We start from the raw sequence: 12402 nt of genomic DNA, 5'->3' as shown, positions 1-12402 counted from the left end.
CTACATGTGGTTACAGTGTTGCCAGATTGCCACTATTCAACGTTCTTTTTCTGCCGGATATACTCGCAGGACGAACTTTTGTGACAGACATTTTTTTTATTGCTGGCATGTGAGGAGTCGCGCTGCGAGGCCCGAGTGCGCGATTTTCGGTTCATCCTGTATATATAGTCCTCGGAAATCACCAGAAATAGGTCTAATATATATAAATGTATAGCAGGTGAGGCCGCCTGGGCGAGGTACTGGTCATACTCCCCAGTTGTATCCCCGACCAAGAGTCTGAAGCTCCAGGACACTGCCCTTGAGGCGGTAGAGGTGGGATCCCTCGCTAAGTCCGAGGGAAAAACCGAACCTGGAGGGTAAACAGATGATGATGATGATGATGATGATGATATATAAATGTAGCATGCTTTGCTATGAGCGATCTTATAGATTTTTTCAGATTCTTTTAGATTTTCTTTTTTACAAAATTTTGATTTTGAATCTTTTTTGCACGTATTTTATATTTTCGTAAGTGGTACGAGGGCTGGAACAGGGTCCACACAGCCTCGGGAGGTCAACTGAGTAGAGGTGGGTTCGATTCCCACCTCAGCCATCCTGGAAGTGCTTTTCCGTGGTTTCCCACTTCTCCTCCAGGCAAATGCCGGGATGGTACCTAACTTAAAGCCACGGCCGCTTCCTTCCCTCTTCTTTGTCTATTCCTTCCAATCTTCCCATCTCCCCGCAAGGCCTCTGTTCAGCATACAGGTGAGGCCGCCTGGGCGAGGTACTGGTCATCCTCCCCAGTTTCATCCACCGACCCAGAGTCTGACACTCCAGGACACTGCTCTTGAGGCGGTAGAGGTGGGATCCCTCGCTGAGTCCGAGGGAAAACCAACCCTGGAGGGTAAACCGATTAAGATAGAAGATAAAGATTTTATATTTTCGTAATATGGAAAAGAAAGTTTATTTCTTGTAGTTCCTTCATCCGCTTTGACGTGGAATGTACCACTTACCTCTTATAAACATCAAAAAATTTTGTCGAATGACGAAATACCTGGATATGCTGTCAGATTGGGAGTCGTGTGTAAGTACTGTAGCTCAGACTGGCCCTGGCGATGAATACCCGGATATCGTCACTGTGAGTGAAGCAGCTCGCCTTGTACAGCAACCTACTGCACTAGAGAGGAATGTTATCTCATAGATTGGTCACTTTGCCGCATTAATTGGCTAATTTGCCGACTTCAACTTTACAATCACAAACAAGCTTAATGTGTTACCTGACCTGTTTGTTGAACATCAAACGTTTTAGGTGTGTCCTTCACGCCACATCCGAAGAGTATATCATTCTCTTTTGTTATTGGACTATTCAGAACATGGTACTATATTATGTATATCATTAGTAAGCTGGCTCGAGAAACTTGTCTGTGGACTACAAGTAGAATAAATGTTCCTGATCTGGAAATAAAGTACAATATTAGCATTTTCTAAGAGTGAATATTACACAGGCCTCTGTGGTATAGTGGTTAGTGTGATTAGCTGCCACCAACGGAGGGCCGGGTTTTCGATTCCCGGCTCTGCCACGAAATTTGTAAAGTGGTAAGAGGCATGGAACGGGGTCCACTCAGCCTCGGTAGGTCAAATGAGTATAGGTAGGTTCGATTCCCACCTCAGCCATCCTAGAAGTGTTTCTTGGTGGTTTTCCACTTCTCCTCCAGGCAAATGTCGAGATGGTACCTAACTTAAGGCCACGGCCGTTTCCTTCCCTCTTCCTTGCCTATCCCTTCCAATCTTCCCATCCCTCCACACGGCCCCCCGTTCAGCATAGCAGGTGAGGCCGCCCGGGCGAGTTACTGGTCATTCTCCCCAGTTGTATCTCCCGACCCAATGTCTCACGCTCAAGGAACTGCCCTTGGGGCGGTAGAGGTGGGATCCCTCGCTGAGTCTGAGGGAAAACCAACCCTGGAGGGTAAACCGATTAAGAAAGAAAGAAAGAAAGAAAGAAAGAAAGAAAGAAAGAAAGAAAGAAAGAAAGAATATCACAGGGGGTGACCTAGTTAGCATAAGGTATCTGAAAAACCTAAAAATCTTATTCGAGAAGAACACAAGTAGTTGAACTCCTTCATTCCGCATTGAGCACAAACAATTTAAATTTTGTTTTCAAAGTGAGCACAATTAAATTGAAAATATTGTCTACGTACATAGGATTGACTACATTGATTTCTCAATGCTTATATGGTTAAAATATTATTCAAGATTAATTTAAATGATTAATTATAAAGACTTGATGTGGTAGGCTGCTCGCGTTACATAGTCTAATATACACTAGTGACCAAAAGTTAAGCACAACTTACGAGTAAGCAGGGCAACAGGAAATAGACAGCAAATCGCACGACATATGCACCTGCCAACCTTACATGTTCGCTCTGTATAGGAAAGGGATGTTCCCTGCTTTGATTAGCGGCGTAACCGCAAGGTAAACACAGCCAGTGCCTGCGCCCGGTATCCCCTCAGTTGTGTTCGCCCTGTTATAGTGTGCGGGCTGTAGCCTCGTGGTGAACATGTCAACATAATGTCACAACGACACCATTTGGATGCCGTTTTGCAGGGTAGAATACTCGGCCGCCTGGAAGCAGGTCAGACACAGGCCGAAGTCGTCGGATCCTTGAATGTGTAACAAAGTGTCATTTCCAGGCTTTGAAGACGATTTCGAGACACAGGAGATGTTAGTCGTAGGCCAGTACCAGGTCGACCAAGGGTAACCACCCCACAGCAGGACGGATATCTGGCCTTAACCACCCGACGAAATCGGTGTGCACCTGCAAGACAATTGTCGGCGGAGCTTGCAGCCGTCTCAGGGGTTGCCGTTTCCCGGCAAACTGTGTACCAGAGGCTCAGAACAGCAGGGCTGTTTGCCCGACGTCCAGTGGTGTGCGTCCCGCTCACTCCAGCACAGAGACGGGCCCGTTTACTGTGCAGCCGTCAACATCTAAACTGGACCATGAATGAATGGAGGCATGTGCTCTTCACAGGTGAATCCCGCTTCAGTTTGCAGAACGATTCCCGTCGCGCATTAATCTGGAGAGAACCGGGTAGCCGATACAACCACAGGAACATCGTGGAACGGGACCAGTATGGTGGTGGTGGCGTCATGGTGTGGGGTGGCATCATGTTGAATGGCCGTGTGGACCTGCACATCTTCATGGGTGGTCCGAGGAACACTGTTAACGCTCGCAGATACAGGGATGAGGTACTGAGACCAAATGTTCGACTCCTTAGAGGCGCGGTTGGTTCAGACTTCCTCTTAATGGACGATATTGCCCGACCGCACCGCGCTGCTCTGACGGATGAATTTCTGGCTGGGGAAGACATTCATCGCATAGACTAGCCAGCGAGGTCTGCGGATCTGAATCCTATAGAACATGCCTGGGATGCATTGGGGAGGCGAATTGCACCCCGTTAGCCTCCACCAAGGACCCTCCAAGACCTTCGCATGCCTTTTCGGAGGAATGGGATCGACTGCCACAAGAGCTCTTGGACCATCTGATAGCGAGCATGCCACGTCGCTGCGAAGCATGTGTGGCCGTTAGGGGTAACCATTCGCCCTATTAATAGCATATTTTGTTGTGGAAGTCATTGCCAAGTGTAGCTATCAGAACCTTTCTGACACCGTTCTTTTGGATAAGTTGTGTTACATATGGTGTGTGATTCAGCTTCCGTCTGTTCAGAAATATGTCTGACATTTCTATCAGGCGGTATGGCCTCGTTCAGTGATTATGCTTAACTTTTGGACACTAGTGTAGGAATTATTTTCTTATATTTTAACAGTGCAGCTGTCAAACTGCCGAGCTTTTCATTTTTCGTTCAGCCGTTTTCGTTTGATGATTGCAGCTGCTTGATTTTTATACATATCTGTCTGTCTTCATTTTAGAATGTAAAAAAAATACATATATGTTTGAAAGTGATCTGGCAAAATTCTTATTGAATTTTGAATTTACTTCAGTAGTTGAAATCTATTCCTTTCTATATATATTGTACTAGGAAAAGTCAAAGGAAGAGGGACATGAGACTTAACTAAGGGGATTTCAGTTCTTCGTTAATTCGTGACAAGTTTTGATTCCCCACCCTGAAGGGGTGGGGCGGGCCACCTGAAGTTTTACACCCTCCCTCTGGCCAAGAGATTGGACGTGGTTGGTGAGATTTGTGAGAAAGAGGAGAGGGGAAGAGGTGATGTGAAATGGAATGGGTGATGTAAAGTTAGAGGCCTCTTGGCTAAGGGGGCTGCAGTGTTCGTGAGAGCTTTGTTGGCTTTATTATCAGTTAAATATACAAGACTTGTAGGTGCACTGATGTAAGCACTGAGGGATACAATGTCGGAATGTTACAATACAAGATATAAGAAACGAAGTTTTACACAAAGTTGTTAGGGAGAAGATAGAGTGCTAGAGTGTCGTAAAATGAAGAGAAGTTAACGAGGGAAGTGAGGAGCAGGTGAAAACGGTCGGGGAAAGGTAATGGGGGTACAGAGTAGGTGGGAGGAGGTGAGGCGGAAAAAAAGCGAAGATGTGGACGAGGGGACTGGAGGGGTGGGACGGGCCGGGGACGACTGCGTGGTGAGGGAGGACGGTGCGACTGTTGTGGAGAAGAATGAGAAGGTTTAACCCTGTGATAACGGCCGTAGAGGTGGACTCCTTGGTCGATGAGGTTCTGGATGTCGGCGTGTGGCTGCAGTTGAAGCCTCACCAGAAATGTAGGACCGTCGGTATTATAGATGCGAGATGCTCTTCTTACAGGAACGCCTGCCTGGCGAAGATCACGGGTGATGACGTCAGGGGCTATGCCGGGATCCACACCGAGAAGAACACAGATGTGAGTAGATGGGCGAGTTGATGGCGGTGGTGGTGAAGGTGGACATCCCACATTCTCAGGAGGAGCAGTAGAAGGTCCCTCGACAGATGGTAGAGGAGGTGTTTGCTGGGGACTTGTCTGATCGGGGATGGAAGGGAGAGGAAGAGAGGTCAGGACGGGAGAAGGATGGGACGGAGCGGTAGTAGTAATAGGAGTAGTGGGAGGGAGATATGCAGAAGTAGTTGTGGTAGTGATAGTTGTGGTGGTAGGGACAGGGTCGGTAAGCGAAATGTTGGGAGAGATGGGAGCAGAGTTGGCGGTGGTAGTGATGGTACTAGTGATGAAACAGAAAGATGAAGGAATGGGGTGTGAGAAATATGGAGGTGTTCTGATCGCTGGCGGAGCAGTTTCTTGAGCTCTGATGTAGGCTGGGGTAGATGAAGTCGACGATGGATAATCACTCTGGTAGCTTGGACGGAGGTGCAGGCACTGGCAGAGTGGAAATGAAGAAGTACCTCCGGCGCTAGATCAGAGTCGTAATAAAGACGGGTGACATTATAGACACCGAGCGGGCGAACTTCATTAGGGATGTCCTCGACCGAGAGAGCTGGGTCAACATCACTGACTCGACAAGAACACATGGCTGGGAACGGCCGTCCACCAACTTGGAGGCAGTCGATGCTTTTGCGTCTCGGCGAGGTGGTGAGTTAGAGATGTTGTGGCACCCCGGCCGAACAAAAATTGTGAGGTTGTATGTTTCAGTTCTTAGAAGCAGGTACAGAAAAATGGTATTCGCAGTGAGAAATAATAGATGGTACTTTAAAATTTTAAGTTTATTCAACTGGTAGAGAGCATGAATAATTCCTCTATTATTTTGAATTTGAAAATGGAAAATCGAATTTATCTTCTGTAGAATGAATAATCCTATAGTCTCTCTATGAAGTTATAATTTCAAAATTCCTACAGTCTCTCTATAAAGTTATCACTTGAGAATGTAAAATAACGTAAAGTTAATCTTCTTGCAAAGTCTAGTGTTGTATTCTATTTTATAATTACTGTCCAACACTTGGAAATATTGTGCGAATTATGTGACTTATAATCAGCGATGATAGTTAGTCGAAAATGAAGAAATAACTGTCTTAAAATACAATATTTGAGAAAAAGTTTGACTCTGTTTCAGGATTGTTGGTAGAGGCACTTATATCACCTGATTAGTCTCGAAACTGGAACTGGAAAATGCGGTTCAGCGAACAGCATTTGGAACTTCTTTGCAACCGATGTCGTGATGTCCACCGTAGTACCACGTACGATATCCAGCGCTGTACCACGTTGAATCCCACGACGTACCATGTTAAGTCCCACGTCGACTTGAACATCAGGTTGATACGGTGAAATAGGCACTCTGTCAGGGTTTCTGGTGTCACTAACGAATTTCGCGAACACGAGGAAGTTCAACTGACGGTGTGGGCAACGAGTGTCAAATTGGTACGATTTTACTAAGTGAAAAAATGTTAAGTCACTTGCAGAAAGTAATTATTGCTTGACTAATTGGAAGCACAGTTCGAAACACAGTTTATCGTACACAGTTTATACTGTTTACACACGTAATTCAAAGTTTGTTCAAAGTATAAGAAATGTTTGGATTCTAATTGAATACGAGTTCAAATGACTATCATGCTACGAAGCGCAAAATGTAGTTCACTCGCGACACAAGTCGGTTTTAGTTCAAACTTTCCTAAATATTCGTCGCACTCGAATTAAAGAGATATTATGTATTATTCCCATTGAATAAAGTTAGTATTCAGCTAAATTGTCGTAAAATAGCCTTAAAGCTCACTCAGTTATTCACTATAACAGTTCAAAGTAAATTACGTTTGAGTGTTAGCAAAAGACTAAATTAAGTGAAGTTGTTCACTTTCTAGCACAAAAAAAAACCACTAAGTATGTGAATCGCAGAAATATTGTAAGTTCTGAAATAGCACCGTAAAAGGTTTTAGTCTCGAAGCCTGCAAGTTCCAAAATACTATACAATTTTTACAAGTACGACGAAGATTGTATCGAAGATACTGTATGTATTACGCGACAAGATTACCGGGTTCGACTCGTGCAGACCCGTACGCGGAGACCATCATGACAGTCTGTCAGCTGTGAGTTGCAAGTTGTAACTGAATATGCCTTGCCGAACCCTGTCCTTTTATACGGTTTGTCGAAGTCAGCTGTTTCTCCTCGTGAAAAAATGCAGTTTCTTTGTGGCTGAATAACTTGAAATCCCTGGACCGATTTTCATGTAATTGTGGCATATTTACACTCAGATAATGAGCTACGTGATGATATACGTCATTTTTCAATATCTCAAAGGGTTTAGAAGTTAGAAAAATCCTTTTGGTATATTCTAGAGAATCAGGTGAAGTTCACGTGATAGTTGCGTCATCCACATACTTGCAGCTGGTGTCGTGTCTCGCTCGTTGCTCGAAGCTCCTTGCCGTACCGTTACCTCGTGCACTCTATACATACGTTCGAGCCGTCCCGTTGCAAATTTTCATGCAACCAAAACTATGTTCCAGGCCATAGGCATTTGCTGGTACAATATATATATATGTGCCGGACTTGTGGTGTAGGGATAGCGTGCCTGCCTATTACCCGGAGGCGCCGGGTTTGATTCCCGGACAGGTAAGGGATTTTTACCTGGATCTGAGGGCTGGTTCGAGGTCCACTCAGCCTTCGTGATTAGAATTGAGGAGCTATATGAAGGTGAGATAGCGGCCCCCGGTAGAGAAAGCCAAGAATAACGGCCGAGAGGATTCGTCGTGCTGACCACTGAACACCTCGTAATCTGCAGGCCTTCGGGCTAAGCAGCGGTCGTTTGGTAGGCCAAGGCCCTTCAGGGTTGTAGTGCCATGGTGTTAGTTATATTTATGCACGCATATTTTCAACTCTACACCTTGTACAGACCGCGTTGAAAATATAGCATCTCTAACGGAAGACACAATTGAACTGAAATTGTGTCCTCCCTCCCCTAAGTAACGTTTGAGAGTTTTGTCACTTAGTGTCGCATCATGAACCACAAGGTTTAAGTTAAACAAACTGCTGCCACAACGTGCCACCAGGAGTTTGGCACACCTTATGTATTTGTACTCCTCGCGTACAAGTCTTTCTAATGTTGTTTGTGCTCTACTAGAATGACATCGCTCTAAATGCAGACAGCTATTTCTGAGTATTGTGATCAACTCACATCAACCCCTAAAACTAATCTGGAAACGATCATTGTCAGCACTGGATCTGCTACTCACCGGTTTGACAATCTTGCAATCTTTTAAAACTACCGTAGAAAATTTTCTCTTGTCGAAGAAAAAATACTAGACGGTGCTGACAAACTGATTTATTATTTTGCATATCTACCATAGGGCAAACTCAAATATTTCAAGTGTGGGTTGTAATAGCCGTTTGGCATAGTCACTGGTTTGTTATCAAGGCGTTCGCTGGTCAAATTTCGGACAATGCTTGAAAGTTGCTTGAAACCAAAAGCCACATCCCTGTAGTTTTGAGCCGGGCCGAATCACTCAGGAGGTAGGGCTATGTCTCTCTGAAACTGGGTCCGATATAATTCGTCAATGAGTTGACATTTTGTCCAGATCTCGCGGATTCGTAATATACCTTTAAAGTTTTCGTAAAATAGATTTACGGGTATGTGACACGCAAATCATCACTAAATGAGCTTTTATTATTTATTATTATTATTATTATTATTATTATTATTATTATTATTATTATTAGTTACAAGGGAAGTAGAGGGGAAACAGCAGGGTTTAGGCCACTAGACAAATGGCCACACAAAAACTTCAAATTTTGGAGTGTATTTGCTAATTTTTTTTTAGTTTAGGTTTCTATTTCTTTCGAAAGAAAACAACAACAAGAGTATAAATTTAACATAGATTCGGAAAAGAATATGATAATTTAACAGTTTAAGCTTTAGAACTTCATAAATAATGGGGGAGAAGGAGGTTCCATTTTACAAGGGTTGTTAGTTTAAATATATCTTTGGTCAAAAAGAAAATTGAACCAACTAGTTTTACAATGACCTCATGGGCCTAGAGTTCACTTTCAGGTACCTTTACATTTAAAATCTCATCAGCTTTTATCCACTTGACACTCGTTGCCCTTACCATGAGGAAAAACATGGACTCACAATAGGAAAAAGCATAATCTTATACTACACGGCTGGAAAATGACAATAAATAAGGATACATAGGAAATGTCGAAAATCGAAAGGGGTGCTGAACTCTCTCCAGCAATCCCGTTACATGACTTGCCATAGAACCTAATGGGGCAGAAGGCCCTGTGACACAGAGGATAAGCCTTACTACGTTGTTGACTAAGACAGGAAGGAACTTTTACAGGCTGAAAAGCAGAAAGGAAATTTAGAAGTTAGGAAAGCTTAGTCACCTAAAGCAAAGTGAACAAGGGAAACGGGGATCCACACTCGTACATCCTTAAGACATTACATGATACCTACTAGTGTGGTTACACGCACCTACATATTAAAATTCAAACTGATTTTAAGAAAGCCCACATTTAAAATTAAGGTAAACGCGACTTACCATAACCGTACATCCTAGAGGAGAACGTTCGTATCTTTCCGTCGTCCACGGAAGTAAGATCACGTGTTACAGAAAAAATATTGCCGCCTACCTTACATGCTGTCCCAGGTCGTCCGAATCCTCCTTATACTACACGGCTGGAAAATGACAATAAATAAGGATACATAGGAAATGTCTAAAATCGAATGGGATGCTCAACTCCCTCCAGCAATCCCGTTACATGACTTGCCATAAAACCTAATTGGGCAGAAGGCCCTGTGACACACAGGAGAGCCTCACTTGTCGTTGCACTCAACAAGATTCACATACACTGCCGGAAAAAAATAATTAGTACACCCTCTTAGAGTCTTCCAATTCACTCAAGATTTATTGTTGAAAAAGTAAATATGAAGTACATGAAATGATTACATTTACAGATCAATAGCTAAAGCGGTACTGGGGTGCCAGGTGTCGACAGTGGTGAAGCGTGAGCTAAATAAGGGGGTAGACAGATATTTTAAAAGCTATTTAATCATATTATCAATATTATATTAATGATTCTGAAAGTATGACAAGTCCTATAACCTATAACCCTACGTGCACTCCTTTTATTTCTGTGTCAATTATTCATAGTGTTCTACGGAGAAAAATACCAGTATACTTGAGAGATGGCCTTCAGTATCTACTGTATCATCCAGAAATAATCTTCAAACGAGGCTTTTAATCAACTCCTTGCTAAGTTTCCCTACCCATCACACTGCTAGTAACAGTGATTCATTCGTCCCCGCTACTATCCGCCTATGGAATTTCCTGCCGGCTGAAATTAGAAACATTCCTAGTACTCAGCTGTTCAAAAGAAGGTGTTGCAAACATTGCTTACATATCAGAACATAATCTATAGAACATATTTCTCCATGTAAATATTAACCGTAGGATCTATGCAATGAGCTTTTCCAGTTAGTCTATAAGTTGCACAATTGCGGAATTTAACATAAAATAAATAGTGTATTACGGTTGGGCATAATAGCAGGCTCTATAGCCTGATCCACGCCATAGAAAACAAGACAATAAATAAATAGATAAATAAATAAATAAATAAATAAATAAATAAATAAATAAATAAATAAATAAATACGCAGCGGGGAGCTGTCAAATAACAACATAGTTTTAGAATTAAAAATAGCAATATAATTCATTGCTGTGTAAATTTAATAAGAAGTTAATTACAGATTTTCGTACAACTCACCTTAAACAATATTCTTGTAAATGAATTCGATCCGTCTGTCCTTCATTTCAGCAAATATGCTTTTAATGTTGTCTTGAAGTCTTACTAAGATGCCACAGCAGTTCCTTCTCTATAGCTAGAATTCCCTAGTTAGACAGTCTCTGGTTGGTCATCGAATTTATTTATTAAAGAGGTTTTTATTCGTTTCAAGTCACTCATAGCGCGTTCACTAGAAACTGACGTTAACGGAGTAGATAGCATCAAGTTAAGGAATTTTGTTGTTTCCGTACACACACTCTGGAGTTCATTATTAAGAATGTACGCCAATAGTTGCTGGGGTCGAATATATTTATCGGGATGAGAGTAGATGTTGATAAATTCGTTCTTAAGTTGATCTACATGAAAAATCTTAGGGTTCATGGCAATGAGTTCGTTTAAATGCGTGGAGGAAAATGTAAATGATAAATATTAAATTTAGTTTCATCAAGTAGTTCTACGAAACGAAGGTTTCTTTTAATCACCAAAACGTGTTTATAACAGAAGCAACACTCGTAGGCAACTCTTCTTTGACCCTGATTAGCATTCATGACATTTGAACACAAAGCAGAACATTCTTCTTCGATGTATTTAATTACTCATTTCTGAGAGATCTGATGTTAGTAGTAGCAACCTTCACCTCATTAATAAACTAATTTACATCAGAAGACATTTTCGACTGCAGAATGCTAAACTAGAAGTCGGTGTAGACAAAAATTCTAGAAAGGAGTCAGAGGAGGAACAAAAATTTGTGATTGTTCAATATATTGTCTGTTCCTATTGATGTCTGGATTGATTCTGGATCCCAGTTATCAGAATTTATGATATGAGCCACTGCTCTTTTCAACTCGGAATAATATTTTTTCACGGTCATAACAGCCTGAGAATGATAATTCCATCGGGTAGGAGAAGGATGAGGAAGCTGAAAACCTTGCTTTCTTAGTAATTCTGCACGACGTGAAGAACGAGAGAAGAATGTGTGGAAGACCGATAAATTGCATATGAACAATTTCACCTCTTTTATAGTTTTCGCAGCATGAAGAACCAAATTGAGTTGATGGGCTTAACAATGTACGAAGATGGAAAAAGGACAAGACTGCCTGACAATTGCCTGGGCACTTCCTTTAGGGCGAGACATTACTGTAGTTCCGTCATACGTCTGAAATACGAGTCTGGTATCATCAATGTTCCATTCTTCCAGAATTGAGATTATGACATCAGCTAAACCACTAGCAGTCTTATCAGCAGAGACGTCATAAAAGCCCACAAACCGCTCTTTGACTTTACCATTAACACAATAACTCAAAACAATACCTAATTTTGATTTAACTGAAACAGCTTGGACAGAAATGAATTCAGCTAATTCTACCTCGTTTTGAATACGTTCCTAAACGGCAACAGTAACAGCTTTAATCAAATCATTTTGTATGTCACTAGAAGTACCTTTGAAGACATTTTCTGATTTTAAATGGTCTTTCATGAAAGATTCCTCCGAAGCCAGTAAGTTAAGAGTAGCCAAGTAATTCCCTTCATTTAATGAACATAAAGAAGAGCGTTGACTTTCTCGATGACCCACGAACGACAATTCCTGAATACTTTAGTGGCAAACAACGTCTACTAATCTGATGACAATTTTCCTATTTTTTGAAACCATTTCATTGTATTTAATGGCCTGTAGTCCCTGTCCCTCTGAAACGACATAATCGATACGGCACCGTCCAAACATGTGAAATTTCTCGG

Source organism: Anabrus simplex, chromosome 1 (genome assembly GCF_040414725.1).
Source record: "Anabrus simplex isolate iqAnaSimp1 chromosome 1, ASM4041472v1, whole genome shotgun sequence".
Classification (NCBI taxonomy): domain Eukaryota; kingdom Metazoa; phylum Arthropoda; class Insecta; order Orthoptera; family Tettigoniidae; genus Anabrus; species Anabrus simplex.
Note: the sequence above shows the minus strand (reverse complement) of the source record.